This window comes from Cavia porcellus, unplaced genomic scaffold (genome assembly GCF_034190915.1).
Source record: "Cavia porcellus strain 051 isolate PalLab524CR breed Dunkin Hartley unplaced genomic scaffold, mCavPor4.1 scaffold_2, whole genome shotgun sequence".
Lineage (NCBI taxonomy): Eukaryota > Metazoa > Chordata > Mammalia > Rodentia > Caviidae > Cavia > Cavia porcellus.
In genome coordinates this window covers 116,396,752-116,406,939 of record NW_026947485.1, presented here as the reverse complement: position 1 = coordinate 116,406,939, position 10,188 = coordinate 116,396,752, and positions in this window count along the sequence as shown.

Sequence of the window (10,188 nt, the reverse complement as noted above, 5' to 3'; positions counted from 1 at the left end):
GGTACTAGGGATAGAGCTCATGAACTTTCACTTACCAGTCAGGCACTTAGGCCACTACACTAAATCCCTGACTCCAATGTTTACATTTTTGCTATGATTTCACTTCCTAAAATTAAGAAAGTCGTAGGTCACATCATCATTTTCCTAGTAGAAAAGGCTTCTGAGTTCCATGTCATATTATGCATAACTTTAATACTAGTCCCAGTATTATTATAATAAAATGTAAAATATCAATGCACTAACATAACAAATTACTGCTCTCTTTGCTCAGATTGAACCCCTCTGTCTGAGGATAATTTCATATAACATTATATTGGTAAGAGTATTATTCTTGCCTGTAGATAAATGTCACATTTATTTTCCTTGAGTCCTAAGCACATTGTAGGCTTATTCTCAGTTTCAAAAGGTGTATTGCACAGATTGTGCTATTTTTAAAAATGTAATCCCCTTAGCACTTATTGTTTCTGAAACTCAGTGGTGGTCAGTAAATCTCCATGTTACAAAACTTGAATCTTAGATCTCCTTGTTGTAGAGTTACTTTTGTTGGGAAAGAGCCACGTGCTTCTGAGGCCACATATAAAACTGTAAAAATTTCTGTTCATTGCTGCTTTGACAGATGTTAACCCAGGATCTCAGATTTATACCTACACTGACTCTGTTCATGAAAATGGTACAAAATCATGGCAATAATTAATTCATGACATTACATATTTCTAGGAGCTCAAGATACTGCAGATGAAACCAAAAAAAGTTGGCTCTTACCTAGCTATTAAAGGCTCCTGAAGCCATGCAATATTTACTAAAAAAAGTAATATACATCTTGTCTAAGGCCTGCCTGCTTAGAATATTTTGAGAGAAGATATATGAGGGAAGCAATTTCTGTAACATACAGTATACAGTGTGGTTGTTTCAGCCTGTGTCAGGACCACAGAGAGAAGATGGGAAAGACCAGCTAGAGCAGTCATCTCTACAAAAGCAGAACTGGTGTTCAGAAATCCTTCATTTTCTTATTTAAAAACATTAGCTGCTATTCTGTACTTATTGGGTTATTTATTCCTAAAGGATTCTGACAGTACAAACCACAATTGACAATCATAAAATGAAAACTACAGTAATGATAATAAGATCAGGTGTTTAAATCTTTTTCAATTAAATTTGCCCCATCCATAAAAATGAAATCTCTATATATTAACGTTAATCTAAATTACACTTTATTTTTGGGCCAGGTCTCATTGTTGGGAGTGTCTCTTTTTACTAAAGTCCCAGAGTGTTAAATTCAATACCAACCTGCAATATATTTGAAATTACAAATATAACACCTCCAAACTTGATTGATTATTTGATTTATGCTTTAACAATGTGGAGTGTTTTGCAATCCAATACAAATTTTAGATTTTTTTCTATTTTTTATTTTAAAGAGAATAAAACAAAACAAGACAAAGGGGAACAAAATGGAGAAAATGAAAACAAAACAGAGTAATGAAAGGAACACAGAACTTCAAAACAACAAGAAATCAATCGTGGTTATCATGATATCTCATTTTGTTTGAAATAGTTGTTCATACCTTTGTTTTCATTGGTTTTGTACTATTTTTCTATTTCTTTGGAAAGGGACATTGAGACTTTGGAAGAAGATACTTATATCTGTGAATCAGCATGAGTAGTAGATAAAATTTAACTATGAATAATTCAAACCCATGAACATGTGATACTTATTTTCTATGTCTTGTATAATTTTTCAGCAGTGTTTGAATATTAAATATAAAAGAGCTCTCAGCTCATAAGTTGAATTTTTTATCAATGTTATTCATTTGCTGCATAATACAGGGATTTATTTTTGTTTTCCTTTGCACATAGTTTATTACTGAAATGCAGTAATGCTATCAGCTTGTGTTCTCATTTTCTGTCCTGGGATGTTATCAAATCCACTTATTAGTTTAATGTATATTACAGATTTGGGGGGGGGATTCTACCTGTAGGATACTGAGATGGGAAAACAGGGCCAAAATTATTTCTTTCTTCCTGGTTCAGATGCTTTTGTAAATTTTTTTTTCTTCCATCCCAGATTGCACCCCCCAAGTACAGGTAGATTCTGATAAGTATGAATAGTGACAATGGGACTGGATTTTGTATTGTAAAGGATAAGTAGCTTGTTCCACAGACTTCTTACGTTTTTTACATAGCTTCTATGAGGATGAAAAAATATTTATTTGTGTACAAATTGTTTTCAGTTCTTAGACAAAAGCATACACAATCTTGTCAAATGTTTTTCCTGCATCTATTGAGCTGAGCATGTGTAAGATTTACATCACATTCTGCTGATGTGGTGTATCTCACTAATTGATGCTGCGTGTGAAGAAACACCTGACTCACATGATACATCCCACATGGTATTTTACCATAACACTTTAGTTACTGCATCTTGAAAAAGGAATGCAGCATAGATTAACGAGCTAAACATAACACTTGAAAATGTAAAAATCCCAAAAGTAAACATTGTGAGATATTTTCTTGATGTTAACTTTGTCCCTGAATTTTTAGATTTTAAAGCTGTCTCCTCAGTAAACTCCTAATAATATAATGAGATTTCACAAAGCACTCCACAGTAAAGATCATTTCCAGAAACACAGAATAAAATTTTTGGAACTTATTTTGAGGAAATATATCTGCTAGAGTGTACCATCATGGACAGGGCTGAATCTAGTATTCATGATTGATTTGTTGTCTAGCACTGGAATTGGTGGTTTGTGTGTTGCACCTGCCTAGGAATGGAGCCAATATACAATGTAAGGGAAGCAAGGAAGTGTGCTTTCCCCTTTTTTGCCCTTTTGCTCTTGCTGTTCGCAGCCACTATGAACGTCTACCCCAGTGCCATGCCATCCAGTCTTGAAGCTAGCTTTTTATGGGCTGAAGCATTCACAGTGTGCTAAATAAACCTTTTCTTCCTTCATTGAGGTTGTTAGGTGTTTTGTCTCAATGAGAGAAAAGTAACTAAGACAGAATTTGTTACTATCTGAAGAGAGGGGTTGTTCCTGTGACTATACCTGACTATGTGGTTCAAAAGCCTTTGGGAATGGCTTGTGGGAAGTTTGGAAAGTTTCATAAATGTTACCTCAAAGAGTGGTCCTGTTTTTCATGGTAGACTATGATCAGAGTGCAGAAGACCAGAATGCTGATAGAAAGTCTGCTGGTAGAGACCAGGCTCGGGAGATAACTGCTGGGAAGAAGGACTGCATTGGTTGTTGGACTCCAGATGATGTCTGTAATGGCTTTGCAGAAAGTTTGTCTGCATTTTGTTCATGTCCAGAGACTTTGTCTGAGACTGAGATTAAGGGCAGTAGACTGATAAATCTGGAAAAAGAAATTTCAAGGTAGTATAATTTCAAGGCAATGACATGGCTACTTTTGGTGTTTTTTAGCCTGGTTTATATTGTGAATCAAGAGTAAAGAGCCCAGCACGGTGATTCAAACCATTATGAGTTTGGTCAGAAAAGGAAGCTCCAGTAAATCTGTTGATACAGATAGAGCTGAGACCTTGATTGCTGAGAAGGATCAGAGAAATAAAACCTGGGAAGCAGCAGATTCCCACCCTTTGCAGCCTCAAAACTGCAAAAGTGAAAGACTTTTCTTGGAGGAGAAAGCTGAGGAGTGCCATGTTATAGAGTGATGGTGGAGGCTAAAGGAGGTCTAAAATGGTGGCTACACCAGATTCGAGAATGGCAGTGGCATAGCAAAGCTGTTCCTCATGATAAGGTTGATAGTGCTAAGCAACCCAAACACTCGAACCCTATAGCCAAGAAGAGCGAGCAAAGCTTGGCTACTGTCCTGGCTTGCCATGGACTTTTGCAGCATCCATGTGGTACTGATTTTAGGCTCATTGAGAGCTCACAAGTTCTGAGGTTAAGGAAGATTCACTCTGATTTCAGAGGGCCTGGAGGTCCAGGCCATGTGCCCCTTAAAGGGCACAATGTGAAGCTGTAAGTATGAAGCCAAAGGTACAGTGGTGATCTCATAAGTTTAATAAAGCCAGGAACAAGGATCATCTAAGGAAACCTGTGAGGACTGAACAGAATGGACCTAATAGAAGCCCTGAGACCTAAAGCCACCAGAAATGCCATGGGGATGGAGTCACCCAACCCCTTTGAAGCTCAACATTTTCCACAAACTGCTTCTGATGCTGGCGTGAAACTACAAGATTTAATGTTTGCATGCTGGATTTTAGAGGTGCTTTGGTTCCACTGACTTGTAGTTTTTTGAATGGGAATGTTTAGATTGTGCCATTGCATGTTGGAAGTGCTTAACTTGGTTTTCACTCTTGCAGGGGCTTGCAGCTAAGAGTTTGATTTACAATCAAGAGACTTGAGATTTGGACTCTTTAGCAGTGCTGAAACTGTTAGAGCTTTGGAAACTCTTAAGATGGACTAAATATCTTTTGTATACAGGATCTGCATGAGTCTTTGGGAAGGTAGAGGTAGAATGCTATGGTTTGTGTTTGAATGTACTTCCCTTAAGCCTTGTGCAATCTAGCCTTTGTGATTGGTTCATTGTTTAGGTCTGGGATTGATGGTGTGATTGCTGCACATGCCTCTGGGCGGGGCTGACATACAATGTACGAGAGGCAAGGAAGTATGCTTTCTCATTTTTTGCCATTTCACTCTTGCTGTTTGAAGCTACCATAAATGACTGCTCCTCAGTCACACCACCCTGCATTGGAACAAGTTGAATATGAGCTGAAACCTCTAAAACTGTAAGACAAATAAACTTGCTTCACATTGGAAATCAGGTATGTTGGCTCAACAACAAGAGAAAAGTAACCACAACTTAGAGCTTTAATGAAAAATCTACATAGATATCTCCCACAATCAAATAATAGAAAGATTCACTTTAAAAGTGTAAAAAGCACTAGAATAATATTTTTGTTACATATGAATACTAATAGCCAAGAAGAATTAAAAATAATTTCAAAAGATTGAAACAATAGCAAAATGAAAAGTAAAACCCCCCAAAAGCTATCAGCTGACTATTGTTAAGACTTATTCTGCATATTTTTCACAAATAAAGGTTGGGCAAATCCATACAAAGTAGAATACCTGTGTTAACCCAGGTGTGATGGTACACACCTGTAATTCCAGCAGTTGGAGGGCTGAGGCAGGAAAATCATTATGAGTTTGAGACCAGCCTGAGCTACAAAATGAGCTCAAAGCCAGCCCAAATGGCACAGTGGGACACTGTCTCAGAAAAAGAAACAACCAAAATTCCTGTGTTATGTGGGGAGAGTGTAGCCTTGTGCAACCAACATGAAACACAGGATGAAAATTACAATAGAAAATTAAAAATAAAACTATTACATTGCTCAGCTGCTACTCCTCTATAATAAACATAAAAAAGTCAGTACCTCATGTAGGTATCATTGTTCCAATATCCAATGCAGTGCTGTGAACAAAGGGTAACATAAAGATGAAATGTAAACATCCATTGTAAATAGACTAATAAAAGTATGCATCATGGAATACAATTCCATGCATATGCATCATGGAATACAATTCAATACCAAAAAAAAAAAAAAAAAGGAAAGCCACAATTTGTGATGACTGGGATGAAGCTGATAAACACTTTGTAAGTATAGCACACACAGAAAAATACCATGTGACTGAATGTATATGTAAATCCCAAATAAATAAAATCATGTAGTTGGAAAGCAGAATGATGGTTTGAAAAGATACACAGTTCAGATTTTGGGTAAGGTGTGACAGAAGCGAAAGTTTGTGGGATAAATAGTCTAGAAAGCTGATGTAAGCATAAGATCTAGGAATATGGTACTGTACACTGGGAATTTCCCAGAGGAGTTGACGTCAGGTGTTCTTATGTAAAGGAAAACAAACTATGTGGGATACAGGGTATGCTATTTTGTTAAACAATACCAGTATTTTCACAACATATATGCAAATAATTGCTTTGTTATTGATTATAATTTTTGTGGTATAAGGTCCTCCACACTGAACTACATTTACATCATTTTTTAAAGTTTTTTTAAAAAAATTTTAACGTAGTTTTTGTTTGAATTGTTAAATTGCATAGATTGGGTTCACACCTAAGATCCTCTTGCCTCAGATTCCCAGACAGGAGTCGGGCATATGGTCACCAAAATTGAATAAAACATCATGCAGTATGCCTTAAAGAATTACAGTAACAACAATGCAATGAAAGATTTTCCCAGGAATTTATATGATTCGTTAGTCCTGAATATACTCTTCAGGAAAGACCATAGTCCTGCAATACTGACAAAACTTTGCATATAGTTCTAATTTATGTAAGAAGGGCATGTAATCACCTCAGTTTCTGCAGCCATCCTAAAAAGTATTGATATTAGGGGGAGAGTATGAATCACAGAAAAGTCAACATCAAGAAAAATGGTAAATAGTTTCCAGAGAAGACTTCAGCTCCTCTTTATTACACAGATAAAGGTATCCTGGATGGCACAATGGCAAAAATAAAGACTGAGAAAAGCTCCTGAAGACTGTCTCTCAAACCGCTTTGGTGGATGGGACAGGTGCCATAACAGTCTTGGTCTTATGTGATATAGAGAGTTCAATCTCATTTCATGATTAGCTAAACATCTGTTTCAGAGAATTAAGACAAGCAGTGGATCAGTACATGGTATTTCAAATGCCCAGATTCCTGTACTTCCTCATATTTTAAGATCTCTCTAGGTTTCTCATTTCTTTCTTTCTTTCTGATATAAAATTTAACCTGGTCCTTGAGCTTCTCACCTGGTGTTCAAGCTAAATTCATAGGTGTGACACCCAAAGAACAGGAATTTCCCACACAGATGAATAAAATGAAATAGCTGTTCAAAGGCTTGTTTTTCATCTCCTCAGTAAACACAAAATGTATATGTGAAGTGGCAGAGACCATTCCTTGCCCTCTAAATGAGAAACAGGGCAAGTTTATATCTCTTGGCAGTAATCAAAAAACAACAAAACACAGTAAAGATAAACTCAAACAGCATGAGGACAAACTTCAGGAGCACAGGAAATGCTATTGTGAGTCATGAAAGAGAGAAAAGTTAGCTGTGAAGAGATGTTTTCAGCCATGGCACACTGTTAGACATGATTTACTCATGGACAAAATGTAGTAGTGAATATTCCACTCTTCCCATACACGTCACCACTCTATGACTATACTCTGTAGTGTGCAGTCCCACGTGCTAAAAAATATCCGACAAGTGAAATAATCTGTTGTTATCTAGCTTATTTCCTGTTATAGTCATGATCACAGTAGACAGTTAAGTTCCAAAGCCAGCTTTACCAAGGTTTCTGAATTTAATACTGTGGTAGAATACATTTATGCCTCGTAGTAATAATTCTCATCATGGTCAGTATGTCAGGACAAGTTGGTGTAAAACATCCTGACACTGAAAGGCAGCTAGATTTTCCAAATCACTATATGGAATGAAATAGAGCCCTTGATTTGTCTTTGTACTTTAAGGAAGACTAGAATAAAAAATATTAAATATATTGTTAAGCGCCATTTGTTTTATCCCAAATAGCGGTTTTATTTAGGTTCATGTGATGTGTCCCAAAGTTAAAACCTCATTGCATAAATAAATTTATTCATTAAGAGTCAAGTCTTTGGACATTTTTGTATGCAAGTCTTAAAGTTCCTTCGTATATGGATAAAATCCAATAATTTGAATCTCTCGACCAGGAAATACTTACAGATATGATCTCTGCAGGGAGCATCCCAGTCAGTCCAGAAATGTCAAATAAATATATACCATGCATTATTGTGAATACCAGCGCAGATGTAAAATTCACAAATTGATACAGCCAATTGATACAAATTGATACAAATTTACAAATTGATACAGCCAATTCTGCAAGTGAAAAAACAGACTGAGTCCTTAATTATGCGTTCTGGGGATTGGTACATGGAAGCACAAATGTGGATGGGTATACAGCCTCTTAAAATACAAAGAAAATTGAAAGCTATACAAATAAAGGCAAAGGCTTATACAATGAGTGTATACTTATACTTGTATTTCATTGACAAATGGCCTGTGGATTTTGGAAAGAAATACTTTGGGAACTCAAAGAAGAATGAAACCTGAGAAGTATTAATGTTGTTCATTTAAAGTATTGAGTATGATGCATATCTTATCTGTTTTAGATTTTTAAACTACAGGGAAACTTATCACTTTGTAATTCCATGTATTTGCAGCTACAATGGTCAGAATTCCTGATGTAACATACCATAGAAAAATAAAGGTCAATTAGATGTCTGGAAATATATTATCCATACTCACTTTTACTAAGACCAAGCATTTCCCAATGTTCCTCCCCCACTCTGTGCTCTTAAGCAATGCATGAAAACATTCCTTAGCATTACATTCATTGTTTACAGTAGTAGAAGAAAAAGTATTATTGGTATTGACTTAAAATAAGTGGTGGTGAAATACATATGGAGGGCAATACAGGGTGAAATTGTATTGTAGAAAGTTGATATCAAGACGAATTAGAAAGAACTATTGCCCACAGGACATACCACACATAATTTGGAGCACCTTGAGAAAGAGAAAGTGGCTCTCAGGTCAGAAGAATAAGTGTAAATCTTAGGTAAAATAACTTCATTAAATGAGATTCTGGTAATTTAGAGTCCCTGTAGAAAGGTAAATCTCTTAAGATTAGTGTCTTCCGGACTTCCGGGAGAACATAGCGGACAGATAACAGCAACTACCGGAGGCTCTCTGAAAAACTAGGCTCAGAAGCCAGGAATGGTGCAGACTAAAGAGCATAAGCAGGTGAAGATATGCTCTGCTGACTCAGGAACGAACTGGGCTGAGAGAAACCAACTTGGAATGCAGTCCTGGTGCTAAAACAGGAACAGAAAAGCCTCGGTGTGGAGGCTGAACCCCGCGACATTGGAAGCCGCGATTTGGGTTTCCCACCGCGGTGGCTGGCTGCCTCTACATCGGCTCGGCAAGGAGAGAGACGTGCGGAAGCTCTGAGAACGGCAATCTGCGAACGGAGTCGAAAACAGGACGGGCAGGGAGGTGTGCACCGACTAGTGGTGAGGTGAGTGGAGAAACTGACACTCCACCACAGTTTGACTCCAGCCGACTTTCTGGGCCCGAGCAGTCCTGCGGGAGCAGGGGGCGGTGGCGACTCCAGCCACACATCCCCCTCTCGGGCGGGATTGGTGAAAAGTGCCTGGCCTGCGTGACGCTGCCGTCGGACCCAGTAGGCTAGCCCAACCCAGATCCCAGAGCCTGAAGGTGGCCGGGAGGGGTGGGCCCCGCGTAGGCTGCCTGGTGCGCAGTGGTGAGCGGGAACACCTAACCGGCGCAATTCGATCAGGCTGTGGCTAACAGGGAGAGAAGCTGGGCCTCTCATATAAGCTTGCATATATAAGAAACAGAGAATATGGGAAGAGGCAGCAATAAGAAAGGCTCCTCCGCCCCCAATTCTGAGAAACAGGCAATAGCAGACACCGCACCAATAGACATTAAGTGCCATATAGAGAGCCTCATAGACCAATTCAGGAATGAAGTTATAAACGACCTGAAGCTAGAAGTATGCAGAATAGTTAGAGAAATGCTAAGCTCCACCCAGGAAAAAACAGATGGTGGAATGGAAGAACAGAAAAAGAGGGGAGAATCGTTTGATGGAGAAAACAGAGAAATCGTAGAGTACGTGAAACAGGTTCAAAGGGACTATCAAGAAACTAAGAAGTCTATCCAAGACTGGCATAACAGCTTGAAAGAAACTAAGGACAGACTATCTGATCTGGAGGGCAGACTTGTAATATGGGAGAATGAAATGAAAAACTTCTTAAAAATAACAAAGAAACAAACAGCAATAATACAAAGACAAGAAGATGATAAGAGGAGCCATAACTTAAGGATTAAGAACATAAAAGAAGAAGTAGGGACACAAACAAGTGAACTACAAAAGCTACTCACAGAAATAATCTAGGAGAATTTTCCTAATTTAGCAAAAGGTAAATATACTCAGATGTATGAGGCATATAGGACCCCAGCTACCTACAACCCAAACAGAGAAACACCCAGGCATATAATAATAAAAATTCCAGAAATTCAATTCAAGAACAGAATATTAAAAGCTGCCAGAGACAAGAAACAGACCACTTACAAGGGAACACCCATCAGAATTACAGCAGATTTCTCTG